Consider the following 18,962-nt stretch of genomic DNA (forward strand, 5'->3'; position numbering starts at 1 on the left):
AGAATTTTCTTGAAAGAAATTTAAGAAGATGGAACATTTTTTACACATACTGTAACATGGCACTGAGACAAAACTCATAAATGTCATCAGTGATCTATCACAGACTAATTAAATATAATTTGCAGTGGCCAGAACAGGTTTTGCTGCCAGTATTTAACTGCACTACTTGTAGTAAGTTAGTGTGGCTGACAGCTACGACTCAAGGAAACAGTATTGGTGATTTTAGAACTTCTTGTCTTTTAATCAGGTTGACAAATTATCTGGTGAAGATATCGCTAGCATTTGTTTTCATTAGCCGCAGCATGAGAGAAGAAGTCAATAATATATTTGCAATTCCAAAGAGACATACTATACAGTATATTTACAAATGATAAACAAGCTCTGTCAGATATTTGTTGAATACAGCTGGGACAGCCATCCATAGCAACAGGAAGGCTTTCTCTTTGAAAGAGACACAACCTCTGGACACAAGAGCTATCAGGACAGGCACAAATCAGGCCAAGGATTATTATCATTGGAGCTGTGAAGAGGCCTTTCACGGCCTTGTCTGAACTACTTTTTAAACATTTGAACACCATTGCACAGTATGCAGTGCACAGTGTTTCTCTTTACACCAGTTTTTGTACAGTAACAATCTAATGAAATTACCTTTAAAAGTGAAAATAAACTACTAAACGACTTATTTTGGACACCCTGCCTTTCCCATACTGTTATTTCCAAGTACAGTTTGAGTTACACCACAGTTAGTAAGTCTTGAAGCTTTTTAAAGAGTATATGTACACAAATGAGCTAGTAGTGATATGGGACTACAGACCCCTTCCTCTTGCATTTCTGGAGTTAAATGTATGAAGTCAAACTTATACAGCCCCTGGCTTCAACTAAGGGATGATTTATAATGGGCTCATACCCTTTATGCAGTTCATGAAAGAAAAGCTTATGACTGTATTTAAAAAAAAAACAGATGAGATTTACTGTGCAAATTCCTCTGATATGCCCCCAGAGTCAAAACTCTGAGATAACATTTTCAGCCAGCCGATGTCCACAGTCTTTTGTTTTCCTCACTGCTCTGAAACCTCCGAAAACACAAAACAAGTATGGATGTTATAGAGTATTTTTAGGTAACCTTTCTTTTGGAAACAGGTGGAGCAGATATGAAGCTGATTTATCTTTGTGTTTCGTATTTGTGGTCTACAGGAAACACAAATATATTGAGAAGCATTAATTGCCCTTTATAATCATGTTCGTGCTTTTAGTTGCCTTCAGGGCTATAAGTGTTGTAAAGATACACTCAAAGGTTAGGGTTGACCAGCAAGGACTCACTGCTGACCACTAGATGTGGTTGAGAGCTTCACATCCACCGATAAGAAAGACTACAAATGAGAGGAAGCCAATTGGCCCATCTGGCCCACTTGTGAGTTACAGTAAATGATCTGAGGATCACCTCCAGCTGTCTCTCGAAAGAAGCCAAGGTCTCAGCCTCAACTGCATGGCTGCAGCACTGCCCATTGGATAGAGACATGCCTTCATTACTGGATTTAAAATGTACCTCCAAATTGTTTTCACCTGTGTCTTCTGGCGTGTGTTTCATTATTCATGATGAAAAAAATCTGCTGGGTTGAATCTGTCAGCTCGTTTGAGGACTTTGAAAACTTATCAGGTCTCCCATTAATCTCCTCTATTCAAAATGTAAAAAACAAAAATACTTCTCTCAGCCTGTGTACAGTGTACAGTAGTTTAGAGCAGCAATATCTTAATCTGTTTTACAGTTTTAAAATACCATCAACTGATTTCAATTCTATGTTTTTAACTGCATATCCTAAGATTTTGTTTGTCGTTTTAATCGCTTTCCTATATTGTCTAGATAGAAGATGTGTCAACGTAAACACCTAAGTTTTTTTCATACACAATACTTACACCCCTTATTTACAAACATCAACTTATCAACCTATATGTGTGAAGCATTCTTTTCTCAGCAGGTTCTTATTACATTTTTCAAAACAAGGGATGATCCGTATGTGTGCAGCCTTCAATTCAGATTCATGTTTTCTTTTTTTTACTTTTTCTTCACTGTCATCCATGATAGCCATTTTGTGCAAATCATTATCATGAGTTGTTAGGGGTTCTTTCTAGCCATGCAAACGGGTTTGGGGAATCTGGAAAAGCTGCACAAGGTAGGAAGACTCTGGGACTTTCTTCTAGGACCCGCGGAATGAAAGAAAATGAACCGAACGTCTTCTCATGTGTAACCTTTCTTAAGTCAAACGACAAATAACACCAATGCGACCCCAGTCAAGAAAAGTGGGAAACTCAAATTAGTCACGTTTTTTTTTTACCAGGAAATTCACTTTTTACAAATAAAAAGTTAAAGCCGTGGGTGTGACCAACGGACACTTCATTTGACGGGTAGTTTTGGTGTGACAAACATGGAAATCCACTGTTAATTTAAAACCGTAATGTTATTCTTAAGGGTGGGGTGGGTTTCGGGCGTTGCCATGGGTTACATCTGTCTTAACTGGAATGGGCACCAGGATCCCATGAGCTCAAAGCGTAAATTAAATACAAATAAACTTCTAGGCGTTTGACAAACGAAGGGTGAAGAATAACGCTTAAAAGGTCAAACCTTCCGAACCAAAAACGAGATGAAAGCCTCATTCACAAATGCATTCTCGCTTTATACCTGACTGTACTCGCGTACAGCACGTCTCTGGCGCTGGATCGGAAAACTAGGAGATTAAGCGAGCGCTCAGGGGAGAAAAAAAAAACACACACACAAAGCGTGAAACTGAAACCAAACGGTTACAAAGTTTACAATGAGTACACACACACCCCCCACACACAAAAAAGTGGCATCAGCCCGTCCTTTCCAAGCGCCGAGCGGCTGGGAGCGGCGGCGGCTCCGGGGGGCGCGGTGGGTGCCTGACCCGCCCCCGCCCGCACTCCCACCTGCGCGGCCCTCCGGGCAGCCGGCGCCGCGCTCCTCCCCGGTGGGTGTTCCTGCGGGATGGCGGGCAGATCCATTGGCTCTTTCGAACGGCGCTCCAGAGGGCTCTGCATGGCGCCCGGAGAGCCAGGGGCGGCTGACAGTTGGAGCTGGTTGGGGGAGGCGAGCGCGTCGCGTCCGGACAGAAAAACGCCGGGTCCAGCCACAGGTGCCAAGCCGCCCGTCCCTGGGCCGATGCCGGTGAGTAACGTCGGCGATGGGGATCAGTTTGGAAGTGTTTTTGTTGTTGTTGTTGTTGTTTTTTAATGTGTGTTGTCCACCGTCCCACCCCTCTCCTCGCCCTTAGCCGGAGCAACAAGTAGCTCAGCTGCCTGCTCGTGGTGGACGAGTCTGTGATCGGAAAGATGCATTTAGGAAGAATAACACGTTTTAAATAACTTTGGCTGCGAAATAACGCGGGGAAAAAAAGTTTCAGGTTGCTTTTCATGCGGGGCGAAAAGGGGAGCAGGGAACATCTGAAGTATTCGTGCCTGTGTGTGAATGCATGAGTCAGGCTTTGGTGCTGTCGGACGGGGGTTACAGATTTGAAAACGGAAGGACGCTGATTAATTCTGCTCTACCAGCATCACGGCTTTAATTTGGCTGCGATGTAGCTGCAGGGAGCGAGATTTCTTCAGAAGAGAAAAAGGTCTTTTCACCGGGGAGGGGGAGAGATATGACAGTACCACCAGGACGTTTCTGAAATCTGATGCTGCTTTAACATGCCGTGTCTTATATATGAGAGTTTATTGAATTCAAGTCTGAGGATGACGTAATCCAGCAATACTGTATGTTATCTTAAGTACCGTACTCGCGTTTCATTGCATGTGTTTTGTCCGCTAAGACCCACTTTGAGCTCAGCTGACTGGGGTATGTGCGAATTATGGGCGTTTTGTCATTGCTTTCTTCGTCCGTCAATCACAGTAATGTTACAACTTCGGTGTACTTATCAGGCAGTTTAAAAGGTTGTTGCCCTCGTTTGTGCTGTTGATAGAGCCTTAGGTAATCCTGGGGACACGTTTTATTTTGTTGGTAATCTCGGAAAGTAATGACTCCCAACTGAGAAAACGATCAGAAACCCATTAGACAGTGCGATTATTGCAAAATCAAACGAGGATTGTTTTTTTTTTTACTACACATTAGCAGCTCGCCAGAGGAACCACCCCTAGTGAATGGCTGTTGTTCTTTCAGAAACCGGGTAACGGTTTAATGAAGGAGCTCAGGGATTGTAGGCATCTGTTTCCTCAGACACAGTCTGTTTGCCTTGGAAAATCGAGTTACACCTTTCGCCAGTTCTGCCTACAATGCGACAGTGTTACTGGCGGCGCTTAAGTCCCAAAATGACAGTGGCAAACGTTCATTTTACAGTCTAAACATATTGCAAGGGGGAAAAAAAAAACCCACTACAGAACCTCGTGGGTAATGCTGTCAATAAATCAGCTTTGTTGTGTGGGATTTTAAAAATTAAGTATTTCATTTAAAGTAAAATAAATTAAATGCCCCCTCCCCCTTCCAGCACAGTGTTCACAGGGGTTAAATCTGCCTAAAATATGGTGTCCTCATGCCTGAATTTAGCTTTAGCTTACAGTAGCACATCAGGAAATGTTTAAAATGATTTTAGGAAGTTCATTATAGGAATGAGTTCATGAGTCATCCCCTTGGCTTAATGTTTTGGGCTGAAGCGAATCTAAGATATTTGTAAACTATTTGCTAAAAAGCAGCGTGTCCAGATCTTGGAAAATTTATTATTTTAGCATAATCCCTTACAGTCTGTCCTTCACTTATTTTTGCCTCGTGGTCGAACAAGCCTTTTTGTTTATTGTGAAACTGCGTGCTGCCTTTGTGTGTTTTTAGATGAAAATATTTTCAGAGTGCTCTACTTGAAGGGTATGAACTGCCTGGGACCAGATGTAGCACATCTGCTGGAAGGAGCTCTTCTGACTGAAAGCTGTGTGTACCCTTTGGGATGTCACTGACAGATGGCCGTACCGACGGCGGATGCATTTGGTCGGTAGAGGGGAAAAAAAGTGAGAAAGGGGCAGGAAGTCTATGTTTTGAGCTGATGGCACACGGTACCTGGCCTTGAACCCGATCTGGTGCCCCCCACTCTGTACTGTAACAGTGACGTGTTCTGCAAGTTGTTCGTCATGGTTTTTCCCTGTAGAGAAAAACAGTTCACTTGTAGTATAATTTAGTTCCTGATTAGATCTTGCTCCGCATCGGGAAGAGTGGAAAGCATCGTCTTCAAGCTCACTTATAAGGCTGTGCATGGCCTGGCACCTCAGTACCTGTCCGAGCTGTTATCTGTCTGCTCCCCACCCCTGACTCCGGTCTCCTGCCCTCTGCCTTCTCCTGCTGCACCCTCAAGCTCTGGCACTGCAGCCCCAGGGATATCAGAGAGTCACCTTCCCCGAGCTCTTTCACGCCTAGTGTCAAAACCTTCCTTTTCAGAAAAGCTTTAATTCCAGTGGGGTTTGTCTGCTCCATGTTCTAGTCACCACATAGTTTCTTCTGAACCTCTAACCACTGGTGTAACTTACAGTTCTATGTGCTTAATTTGTCATTTGCTATCCCTATAACCGTATTACAGTTATTGTAAAGATGCTATTTTGTGAGATTCTACGTTTAAAAACACTATATGAAATTAAGCTTACAGTTCCTAACTGAGGGATATTGTGCAAGGTTGGAGTGGGGAAGAGGTTAATTCCAAGCTAAAAAGCAGAAAAAAACACCTTGACTGTATTGCTATTGGGCTTCACACAACTGAAGAAGACTTTACAATTGAAACATTGTTTTTTTCTTTTTTCTGCCTTTTAGCTTGGAATTAACCTTCACCACTTCTTAATATTCCAAGAGTTGGAGGCAGATGCTGACGTTATTTAACACTGTGGGTGAGAATGTCTTGTGTGGGAATTAGTGTACAATCTCTTTAAAATGGTGCAGGCATGTTCATTGTGTTTAAAAGGCATGTTTAGAAATTGTGTTCATTGACAGTTTTTCAGCAACAGAGCTGTATTATTTGAGGGAGTTCAGAATCTAATGTAATTACATTTGTCCTTATTTTAGAGAGATTTATATCTCGTTTGTTGAAGACAAATCACAAATTTCTGTCTCTGTTTTAAAGTAGCAAAACGCAATTGTATTTGTTTTTGTGTCTGGTTTAAGCAATTCAGATTGGATCATAAGGAAAGGTCAAAGCTCACATTAAAAACGCCTGGGCGGTTCTGAACCTTTTGTACATGTTTGCTGTGCTTCAGTTATTTGCTGTATTTTGAGTTATGCTGCAGTACCTTTAAATTATTCAATGAGAGCATTAAAGTGCAGTGTAGAAAAACAGTTTGAAAGGTGGACATGATGTTATTTATATTTAATATTACTTTTATGTTATTAGATTATTTATATTTATTTAGAATCACTCATAATAACCATTAGCATTAGGCTTACCTTCTTTTTACATATCATTGTGAAGGGTGTCTTGTACTGGTAGAAACGGATACAATACAGACCAGCGTGTGACGTCTGTTTAACCCAGAGACGGGTCTAGCTGGTGGCTGCAGTCCTGAGAGCATCGCCTGTCCTACGGGAGAAAACCAGCCTTGTGGGCAGGTGTCCCAGAGCCCAGCAAGGGGACCCGATCAAGTCCTTCGCGTGTCAGAGAACAGTATTGTTCCTGAGCTCGGGGCTTTGCACACGCCTTTGTAGTGCCTGTTTTCCCTGTGATTCCCAAGGGGGGAAATTAAACAGGGAAACAAGAACAGCTGCATCCCTCTCTGTGCTCCACCTGGGAATTGCACCTCTGTGTTAGTGGCACTAGTTTCTCTCCTGTATATTCATGTGTATTTATAACGGGCGGAGCGGTGGCTCTGTGGGTCAGGATCTGCATCTGTGGCTGGAAGGTTGCCGGTTCTTATCCCGCGGCCGGCAGAGTAATCCTACTCCATTGGGCCCCTGAGCGAGGCCCTTAACCCCAGCTGCTCCAGGGGTGCTGTATAAATGGCTGACCCTGCACTCTGATCCCCAGCTTCTCTCTCCCCCACTGTGTGCCTGTGTGTCTCATGGAGAGCAAGCTGGGGTATGCGAAAAAGACAAATTCCTAATACAAGAAACTGTATATGGCCAAAAAAGTGATCTTATTTGTACTCCTGTGAGAGGGAAGTAATTTAGCTGCTGAACCTTATAAATAATACAGCACTCAATCTCAAGCAGGGGATTCAGCCTGAAATTCTGAGAACATACTGTAAGAGTCTGATGAGTTTCTTAAAATCAGAATCTACTTTATTCTCCACATACAGTGGAAGTGTTTCTTGGGTTTGAGATGATAACTGAGACTATATAAAACATTTGTTGGTTGATACTGATGTATACAATCAGTGCAATATAAATGGCAATACCGTACAATGTGATACAGTACAAAGACGTCAGATTCAAGTGTGAATCATAAGATTCACGTGTGAGCTGCATGCATATACTGCACATGTTGTCAAGGGCCTCACACATCAGAGTAAGAGCACTCAGAATGAATGACTTCTTAATGTTTTCTGTAACCTTCTGTACTCTGAAACGTCCCGTGGGTGCTCATTTTTCAGCTTGGAAGTGCAGTGCGTGTGATTTACTCTTAACGCTGCTTTCTTCGCTATTACTCCTGGTGTGGATGTGGTTCAGCTGGCTCTGTGTCTGACCAGTCATTCCGCTGCCCGTGTTGATAGTCCCGGAGAGCTCGGCTCTAGCCCTGACACCCAGGGGAGAAGTATAGGGAGCACACACTCGCCCAGCTCTAGGACACGTTTGATTACTTCAAAGCTCCCCAACCTTCGAAAGGGAGACGCTCTCTGCACTGCTGTTTTAAAACTCTGCGTTGTTCGAGACGTTTAGTTTGTCAATGCATGTACCCAGGCATTTAAAACAAGGGACACTCTGCACAAACTGACAATGTATATTTATAGCCGTTTCTTGAAAGAAACCAGGGTATCAGATTCAACAACGTGGGGGGGCAGCTTGTTACTCCCACCACCCTTAGAGTAAAGGTGCGCCCCCAGTTCTCAGATCTGGGCCTACATTGGAATATGTTGGAGTGGAGGGCTGTGTCAGCATGTTTTAGCTGCAAAAAGAGGCTCAACAGCTGAAGTTGTCTTACCTCCTGTTTTTCAGTATGGAATTCAGATTTACATATTCCTTAATTTCAATATTTTGTCAATCCAGAAATATGAAACAACATTCATGTAAGGTTAGTGTGAGCTACAGGGAAACCAGTAGAGGTGAATTCTGTGCTGAAATGTAAAAACAGAGATAACTAAACAGTGTTCAGCTGGTGGAACCTTCCTCAGATATTGTGAAAAAACTCATGCCTTCTTCACACACATGAAGATGCTCTACTAACAAAACATGCTTCTGAATGCCACACTGCAAAGTAAAAAATAACTTTCACGTGTTCTTATAAGTTTTTGCCATCTTTCCAAAGTCGAGATTCTGTCTGCATTGCGTGAGGCGATATCTTTTGTATGGCCACTACTGCACGTATTGAGTGCAATGTCTGGGTGTCAGCTACAAATTAGGTTTTGGCTAATCGTGGTAATTCCCTGCCAGATGGTACAAGTCCTATTAAAACTGGGACATGTGGGGACAGTCTTAACACATGCATTAATTTCACCCCTGTTGTGAATCTTGAATGAAACAAGGTATATAATGTAGATATATTCAGCTGTCAATATAGATATGCACATAGCAGTCAGGAATTTTGTACCAAGAATGTATAAAATGGCATACTAGTTTTTATGAAAAATACTGAGATATGGTAAATATTTATTCGTACAAATGAGATGTCAATGTTTTTAAACTGAATTTTCATGTTTAAATGTTTGCATTGTTTCTTCTGTGTTGCTCTCATTAAAGCAATTAGTAGAATTATGTGACTGATTAAATATTTTCCCTTCAGTATGTAATGGGAGACTTGAACGCATTGTGTCTATCAGCCTAATTCAGTTGTGCCAAGTGAGTGCCCATCCATCATGTCTCTCAGACGTATGCTTTAGAAACAGAAACGTTAAGCTTTTCACATAAAAGTAGTTTTTTTTTGTATTTTTCCAGGAAAAGTCACTTCAGAGAGAAAGATCAAATCTTGTGTTTAGAGTAGTATAAATAGTTAAGGTGTACAACAATATCTCATGCTTACATTTTGCAGGCTGAAAGATGACTTAGTAAACTGTCACTTGGACGTCTTTAATTTTGTCTATCATTTTGTCAGTTTGTCTATCATATAAAAGTCAGAAGGATTAAACTACATTCTGGTTAACCATTGCAAAGTGTTGCTTCTCTCAGATATGTTAACTTAATTTTAGACGGGTGTTGTGTAACAGAGCAGTACAATAAAGGCCTGATGTTGATGTTGAAATTATATTGTACCTCTAAAACGTGAAGTACAGTGTAGTTAAAGATAACGATTGTCTACGGTTAGTGAACTTCGCATTCAGAGATTTAGAATGCATTGAAACATCCAAAATAAGACAGGTCTTCTGAGGTCTGAATCTGCGAGAGCCTAAGTCCTTCAGCTGTTGTCTAGAATACCACACTGCAGTGATCAGAGTGAGCATGAGTGTTGTATTGGTAATTAGTCTGGAATGTGGAGAGGGATGTCTATGTCCTCCTGCACTTCGCGCAGCAAAAATATTAAATGAAAGAAATTTTCGCTTGAATCATTTTTTCTTGTTCTTGGCTGGAATTCTTCAGTATTCTTCAAGACTTCGCTTATGTGCATGTAGAAGAACTTTTAAGTCAAGGTAACTGTTGGCTGTTATTTATCTTCTCAAATTAAGTGTTGTAAGCTTTTTATCAGTAATATTGTGTTACTACATTTGGACAGGTAGATTGTGTGCACTAGAGAGCTCAAAATATTTAGCAATAATTTGGAAATGACTAAACCTTGAGGTAGAAAAGGATACATTTTTACCACAATTTGAGTTTTTTGGACTGTTGGAAAATTCAGTTTTCGCACCCTGTAACTTTCAACAAAGTTTCCAAAACTGTGTTCAGAACAAGTGAAGTCATAATTTTTACGTATATGTAATATTTCATAGCAAGTTGGCATCTGTTGTACTCAGAAAGTAGGGAGGTATCTTTTCTGTAGAGCCAAAGGTTCTGAAAAGTACCTGAAAAAATTGTGATTTTTATCCGTGTGAACAGCCAATTAAATGGTTTTCAGTAGCCATGTAGAAGTGTGTGAGATACGCAGGCAGTAGCAATGGAGCTGCTTTTTAATTAAACTTTTAGTTTAACAACACCTAATTTTCAACAAGAACCATGGAGGAAGCCCCTTGCAGAGAAGCATAATTTTAAGTGTAAACTACTATGGCAGTCTTTTAACAAGGAGGCACGCTCCCAGGAATGAATGGTGCTACTATCTGAGTGCTGTTCCTCTGGGTTTCTGTAATTCTTCGTGAACATCTGTGTGATATTTGTGTGACAATCGCACAGTGTTACAGGTTGTGTAGCTTAGCTGGTTTTTATTTCTAAAAACATACTCTAGCAAGCTGCTGGCATTGCTGACAGGGGTATTGAGGCTACTGAAATGCTCGTGTTGGCTTGTGTGCTCTTTTAATTACCAGTACTCCTTCAAGCTGTTGTTGGTAGGTTGATCCTTCCTTCTCGACTAGAGGCTGAACTGCTTGCACCTGAGGGAGCTCTTTCTAAAGCTCTCAATTTCCTGAAAGCTCTGCTAATCCTTACACACCACTACTTAACTCTACGCACATTTTTTGTAATTTCCTTAATGCTGTTAATGGTGAGTAGATAATTGAAGGGATTTCATTTTCAATTTTCTTTTTTATGTTCATTTTTACAGATATATTTGCATTTAAGTATAAAGAGCGTGATTTATCTTGATTCCTCTGTGTTAACGTTTCAACTTTACCAGATCGTTTAAATTGGTAAATTATTCAGGAGGAATAATGAAGTTCAAGGATTAGATGCTTTGGAAAATGTTTAAATGTGTGAAGTTATAGTAAGATCTGCCCCCTGGCCACAGGACGAGGAGGCTGGGACCCCCTGCAGACTGCGGAGTGACCAAGGGGCAGCTGTATGGGTGAAGCTGGGTTGGAGGAGGGAAGCAGAAAGATGAATGAGGGAGAAGGTTAACACCTAGTCTTTCTATTTAAAAAAAAATATAATCAGGAATGACTACAGGTTTTGACAGCTTAGGTAAATCAAACTTTTCTACTTTTTTCCCTCCCAAACATCATTGTAAATTTTGTTAACTCCATTTTACATTGAAAAGCATCTCCTTTCATTCATTGGTTTGACAATGATCTCAGAAACCGAGCCTTTTGCATGATAGTTGTGTTATTGACAGGGTCCTCACCCGAGCCAAAAACGGCCCTCGGACCATCAACTCGATCAGGAACCCCTGGCCATTCCTTTGGTGCTTCCCTTCCTCCGTAACACACTCTCCATCCCCAGGACCGTTAACAACAACTTTCCTATCCTACAGGCTGATCCCTCCACTGGGGCCCTCTTTTCTGATCGCCCCATCATCTCATATCGCCGACCACCTCATCTGTGTAACCTTCTTGTTCACAGCTCCCTTGACCGCCCTCAGCAGCCATCCACACCAGGTATATTCCCCTGCAACAGAGCTGTATCACCTGCAAGTACACATCTAACACCACACTCATTCAAGGCCCCTCAGGACAATTCCAGATCACCCAGGCGACCTCTTTTACTGTATCTCTTGCAGTAAATGCCCAGCTATCTACATTGTAGAAACAGGAAGGAGACTCGGAGACCGCTTCAGAGAACACGTCAGGGCTGTGAAGATTAAAGATCTCTCCAAGCCCACTGTTTCTCATTTCACCTCAGGTGGCCATGATCATATTGATCAGGGTTTCTTTACTCCCATAGCAGAAAGAGATCGGAAACAAAAATTATCCTGAAACTTGGCTCCCACCTTCCCCCTTCTCTCAACGACAGACTTGTTTTCTTCTAATTCTCTCTGTTCATTAGTAGAGTAGGTTTGGTTTCCCACCTCTGCTCACCTCTCCACCTCGCACCACTTGATTGGCCACTCTGCCTCTCCCCTGCTCCCTCCTCCTCCTCTCTCCTGGCTGCTGTTGTCCTGTGCTGTATTATCTTTGCTGTCTGCCCTGTCTTTCTCACACCCGAAGAAGCTGAAACGCTGTGTTTTCTTTCTTCTCTTTTCAGCATGCAATATACCTATTACTTGTTCTTTTCTGTGATATTCTAGCTGACTAGAATTATCACGTGCCCATCAGGACATGTTTCTTAAATGGTACTGAAGCCACTGCATCATTAGTATAAATAGATGGGATTAATTAATAACCACATTGGGATGTTTTGCTACTGGTAAGGTCTTTTGGTTGAATGTCCCCATTGGACTTTGTAGTCCACTTTCTGTCTTTCTTTTTGAAAGTGTTTTTCTCCATCTTTTAATTTAAAAAATATCGATGATATCAAGGACAGTTCTCAAGGCAGAAAATATCCTTCATCTGAGTCATCAGAGAAATACAAACCAAAGGATGTGAGTGGGAACCTAAGGATAAGCTTATTTAACACTGAAAACAGGGGACGTGTCCGTCTGCACACAAGGCATTATGGGGATCTGGAACAAGCTGGCCAGCCAGTACTTTGGATTTTTTCAAGAAATGGCTGGAAGAGATACTTCGATCAACTTACTACTAGCAACAAAACAAGCTAGATGGGCCACATGTCTCTCGTCTGCAAAACTTGTGTTTGTATGTTAGTTTTATGCTACAGGTCTGTTACGTTATGACATTCTCTTTTAAATCTGGTAAGAGTCGTTGTTAGAAGAGTTTGAATAGAGGAAAATATGATATATGTCAGCAATGTGCTGGAGTGCAGAGTGTTCTGTAACTGCAAAGATATGGGTTTAGATCTCAGAAGATAACCTCATCCAGTAAAATACCCTGCTGCTTTGAATAAAAGCATCGATCAAACAAGTGTTGTATACAGTACATAAAAGTAGTAAGATGACTTGACTTTTAGGCCTGTAGGTCTATTTGATTTTCACGGTTTGGAAACAGAAATGCACGTTATGTTTACTTTTGATACACAAGTGGCAGTCTGACAATATTGGGAACATTTTAGCCCTTAAAAAGTGTTTTAGAAAATCTCCGTACCCAGCAATGAATACAGATGAGATGAAATTGAAGGTTTAAGATATATTGGGACATGAATAATATATTTCAAATATAAATTTATCGAAGAGTCAGGGTTATTTATAGAATATGTTTGTTGTTTGGATGGCTGATAGGCTTGTTATTATCTGGTAACTAGTAACTTACCAATAAAAGAGCAGTTGCAGAATCTTTTTTACATGTTTGTATGCTGATAAATGTAATTATGTGCCTCCTGTGTAATAACAGCTTTCCTGTGAGGTGAGGATGTCTCATTTATGACCTGGATACCTGAGCCCCTGAGACAACGTGGGGCTCAGAGACCAGTGAACAGACTCATTGTCCAGCTATGCCAGAGGATAGGGACTGAATCCCAAACTGACATGTGCAAACTGGAGCACAATGTGTATAACAGATTGCAGCTTGTGTGGTTTCCAGAGGTGGCCACACATGATACCAGCCTAGCAGACCACCCTGTATTGATCATTTTTTTTTGATGACATGTTAATCAGCACAATCAGTTCACCTTTGTCATGTTGCTTGCTATGAAATGTCATTTCCTGAGATAAGACTTTGATATTGATCCCGGAGGAATCCAGCCCCAAGAAAAGCAAGACAGACATCAGAACAGACTAAAATAACTACAGCATTAGAGTAATTAAAAAGTATATAGAATACAAAAATAAAATAGTTAGGAAAAAATAGGTGTGTGCAAAATAGGCTAATCGTCACTATAAAACAATAAAAGATGTGCAAAATGTGCACAGGTATATACAGATTGAAGGTACCACAGTATAAACAGTATATGAATGCAGTGTCCAAAAAGTACATGAGTTCAACATGCTGTCCATAGAGGAGCAAATGAAGGGCTAACAGTCCTAGCCTAGGGCAGCGTTATACACCCTGACAGCCGCCGGGAGGAAAGACCTGCGGAAATGATCCCTTGAACACCATAGCTGGAGCAGTCTGTTGCCAAAAGTGCTCCACTGCCCAATAACAGTCCCATGTAGCAGATGAGAGGCGTTGTTCATGATGGCTGTGAGCTTGGTCAGCATTCTCCTCTCAGCCACCACCTCCAGGGGGTCAAAGCTCAGCCCCAGCACAGAGCCAGGCTTCTTGATAAGTTTATTGAGTCTGTTTACATCTCTTGCCATGATGCTGCTGCCCCAGCACACAACAGCGTAGAAGATGGCCGCTGCTACCACCGATTCATAAAAAATACGTAGCAGTGTTCCACACACACCAAAGGACCTGAGCCTCCTAGGAAAAAAGTCGTCTCTGACCTTTCTTGTACAGGACGTCAGTGTAAACAGTCCACTCCAGCTTATCATCCAGGTATGAAATGTTATTTCCCGATGGCAACTGGGATTTTCTTGCAGTCATAATTTTCTTATGTGAGTGTCTCAGAAGAGCTAGTCTTGGCCTTATATCCCCGATATTAGATGTACTTACTTGTTACACATGGCTGAGCTTTAGCAAGGCTGGGTTACCATGGAGGACAGTTCAACACACACACGATCCTCTTAACAGATTAATAAGTAAGGCCGTAGATCGCTTGTGGTGTAGACATCTGGCTTTTGAACCTTATCTTTCCTTGTTTTTTATTTAAGATTCTGTTCATTTTAGAGAGGAATATTTTTATTGGAATCATTTTGATTATTGGATTTGAGCGAGCACTGAATGACTTTTCTGTTCGTGGATTTTTACTTATGAAATGCACGCTGATATATACCTACAAACAGCAACCATGACAGATTCTGTTCCACTTCAGAATAGGATTTCGCTAATTTATATAACTGTGGATAGTTATAATCAGTTTAATAATTTTTCAGATTTAGAGTAATGTAATGCTCTCTATTGTGAATAGCTCTAAGCCTTTTGGTTAACCTAGAGAGCTTAAAGTAAGAGTAGAACACTTGGACTTATCAGTTTTCATTTTTATGTGTTACATTCATTAACGTGAGTGACTGTTGACAACATTTCTCAGTGTCTTCAGAAAAACTCCAATTTGTTTCTTGTTTTTTCACCCTTTGTTCATCTGTTTGACATTAAGTGGAAACGCGATGGCCTTTGAGTTCACAGTAGACCATTATACTGTATGAAAAAGAGATTTATTTACGTCGCCAGGACCGCAGATGCTGTGCGTTCTTGAAGTGAGGGCCTCTTTATATTTCATATTGTGTCTCCATCCCCCGCACTCATTAAATCAGGCCTACTTTTGTTCTCCTCCTTGGCAGTTACTGCCCTTCAAAATCTTTTCCTATTTTGTTTTTTCAGACTTTTTTTGGAATCCTAGGCAGAGAAGGGGCTTTCTGCTAGCTCTTCTCCTTTTCGTGTTGAGTAGTTCATCATAAGCCACTTTCTGCGAGCTCATTTCTATGTCCGTCTGGGGACAATGAGGGCATTGTGCTCTTCCCATGAGTTAAGGACTTGGAGGAGAGGAACTTCATTGTTGGTGTTGGCCTCTGTCACAGTTTGGCCTGTTAGCTCCATCGTAGCTCGAACTAATAATTTTGACATTTTGGAAAACAAGGGAATCCCTTAGTTCCGGTGTCCATATTCAAAGCTTTGCATTTTAGAGCACAGACTAGGGAAGAATGGGCTAGAGAAATGTCAATATGAAATCATACACTATTGAGGAAGCAGATATGTTGAGTTGTAACATATCTCAAGCTCTGTGTTTCAGCTTTCTCTTTTCTGATAAGATAAGTTTCAGCAGTTTTTTGTTGGAACTTTGAATACAAGCACTGGCAGGCCAGCCTGTGGATTCTAAATCAAGAAATGGAGCTGAAATCTAAACTATGTTGACAAATGAACTTCAAATTCAAATGTTTTTCATGTCTTCTTTTCATATTCCGAAAGCTATCCAGCCATGATTTAACACTTGAATTGAAGAAACATGAACCGCATTTTGGCAACTGCTGACTTCTATGAAAATGCAGTAGATTTAAAATCTGGAGAATGAAGCTGTAGCCCTGGGTTTCTGTGCTGTTTAAATTGCTTAAAAGATTGTGGGAATGTGGAGCCCGGAAATCTGAAGTAGTCCAAATATGAGGTTTCACACGCCAGCTGGATAAACTCGAGGAACCAGGGGGTGTGCTTGCATCCTCATGGGTCTTGGTAATATTGAATGATGTTGCAATGAGAGACAGACAATACACTTTAAAGCTTATTCTTATTATTTGCCATATTATGATTTTGTAATAGATCGATTGTAATATTGATTGATACTGCACACAGATTTGGTCAGTTTGACAAGTTAAAATTTAAATGCTATTATAATACAAGACAGTAGAGTTATATAATACATGTGGCCAGCAGCCATATCATCCTGTAATGCACAACTGACAACCCGCTGAAGCTACTGTAAATAGATGTGACCTGGCCAGTACCTGGGTGGGAGACCTCCTGGGAAAGCCAAGGTTGCTGCTGGAAGAGGGGTTAGTGAGGCCAGTAGGTGACGCTCATCCTGTGGTCTGTGTGGGTCCTAATGCCCCAGTATAGTGACGGGGACACTATACTGTAAAAAGGCGCCGTCCTTCGGATGAGACATAAAACTGAGGTCCTGACTCTCTGTGGTCATTAAAGATCCCAGGGTGTTTCTCAAAAAGAGTAGGGGTGTTACTCTGGTGTCCTGGCCAGATCTTCCCTTCGTCTTTACCAGTCATAGCCTCCTAATAACCCCCCTCTCTGAACTGGCTTCATCACTCTGTTCTCCTCTCCACTGAGAGCTGGTGTGTGAGGAGTGTACTGGCGCATCATTGGGGCTGCACACTGGTGGTTGTGGAGGGGATCCCCATGACCTGTAAAGCACTTCATTCTGATAGATTGTAATTTTTGTGTATCGTGTCTTCTGCTGGTGTTCTCCATTCTTCCTTTTTCTCCAAGTCCTTCTATGTGGCTGATGTAATTGTGCCTGATATGGAATGAAGGATGGACCAAGCAAACAGAGTATATTTTACTTTTATTTGAGCAAATTGTGCAGATGTTTTCCAGAGGTCCCTTGCGTTCACAGTTTTTCCTCACTGATGCAACAGTGTTGCTTCAGATAGAAGTGTTTAATTTTGAATTAGAGTGGTCTGCTGCCAAGTCAAGTGAATCAGGAATGCAGCATTTTTTTTTTCTTTGGAAAAAATTATTTCTGTGCTAACAGTGAACTGTTGATTCACGTCTCATGGCAAGTTGTGCACAAGATTTTAGGCAGTAATTTGAGTCTCTTCAAACGGATTCGCATGACTTAACTGAGAAACCCATAAAAGTAACATTGTGTATGTAAACTGAAGTAAGGAATGTTGCTTTTGCATATTGAGATAGCCTGTGAATGTTCTCTGCATGAGCATACAGTATTTCTTTAAAATCATCAATGACAGATCTCTTTTTCATTGTTAGAGAAGTGGATACTGATGGGAAAGTGAGCAAAGGAATGTGATGGGAATAAAGTTTGCCTTTTTGTTTGAACAGCTGTGTGAAGTGTCCAGCGTTTAAGCAGACAAATCCCCCCAGGAAAAGGATCTTAATGGCCAGTGTTTTGTAGCAGCTTGATCTCATCGCCGGCACAGTCCCAGTCTCTCCAAACATTTGCTATGTTGTAAAAGGATGGAGAAACTATAGCTTTGACTTTGAAGAGGAGATAGACTGCACAGCTAAATCAATCATTTTAGCAGAGTAACGTTTTACATTGTTTTTCACATGAGTGTACAAAAATTGCTAAATAGACGCCACGTAAATATAGAATTCAAACTTTTAGATGACTACGACTTTGGATTTTAAGCCGTCATTTAATTGTAGAAAGAAATAAGTACATAAGAAATGTTACAAATGAGTGGAACACATTCGCCCACCTGGGCTATTTGATAGTAGCTTTCGTATTCGAGGATCTCACCCTGGTTTCTTATAAGACATTGCTGCATATCAGCTGCAACAGCATGGCTGGGTAGTTTGTTCCAGACTCCCACAACCACAATCCTTTGGCTAAAGCAGTGCCTCTTACTCTCTGTTTTAAATGCACAGCTGCGTAGTTTGCACCTGTGTCATGTTTTTGATTCATCATTCGTTCTGAAGGAGTCGGTTGGGTTGAGCTTTTTGAGCACTTGTATCAGGTCCACCTTGTAATCTTCTCTGTTCAGGACTTAAAAGGTCAAATTCCTTCAGCTTGACAGTGTAGTTTATTCCCGTAAACCCTGGAATATATCTGGTTGCTCATTTCTGGGCTGAATCCAGAGCAGCAATGCCTTTTCTTGTGACATAGTGATCACAATTGTGAATAATATTCTTAATTAGGCCCAACAGATGCATTGTACAGTTTTAACATAACATCTTGTATTTGCATTCTACACTTTTAACTATATAGTGTAACATATTGTTTGACTTTTTATTACTTTCCCACATTGTCTTCTAGAAGACATACTGTACATAATGTGTCAACTTAAATACCTATGCTATATACATAAGTAGCCTCTTCAGGTTTGTTATAGTTTGTTCTCTTTACCTACTTTACCTGCATGCAAACTCTGGTCTACATTAAATGTCATCTTTAATTTTATCTGAGTCTTTTTTTAATTTAATTGGCCTCTTCTACAATGTTAGGTAATCCTCCTAATTGTTATCAGCTGCAAATGTGACTGCTTTGATAATTATTCCAGAATCTAATCACTGATGTAATTAGTGGAGTACCACAAGGGTCTGTACTAGGAACACTGATCTTCTTATTGTTCTTAAAAACATTTCTGTGCCAAAACATAACACGAGCAACTTGTTTCATCGCTTGAAACACAACCATGTCGTGGAATACGAAGAGTGCATGGCCAAAAAAAAACTGACAAGCGCACTCGCGGCCGAAG

The 18,962-nt window shown here is 41.1% G+C and overlaps 1 protein-coding gene across 2 annotated transcripts in view; it reads left to right on the forward strand.

The window, feature by feature from the left end:
• The first annotated feature begins 2,849 nt into the window (after positions 1 to 2,849).
• Positions 2,850 to 18,962, forward strand: part of gas2l3 (growth arrest-specific 2 like 3) — a 39,712-nt gene continuing 23,599 nt past the window's right edge. For both annotated transcript variants that reach the window (XM_088645922.1, XM_088645923.1), the window contains exon 1: positions 2,850 to 3,181. The gene's annotated coding sequence lies outside the window, so the exon portion shown is untranslated. The remainder of the gene's footprint in view (positions 3,182 to 18,962) is intronic.

Source organism: Lepisosteus platostomus, chromosome 9, assembly GCF_059453375.1.
Source record: "Lepisosteus platostomus isolate fLepPlt1 chromosome 9, fLepPlt1.hap1, whole genome shotgun sequence".
NCBI lineage: Eukaryota > Metazoa > Chordata > Actinopteri > Semionotiformes > Lepisosteidae > Lepisosteus > Lepisosteus platostomus.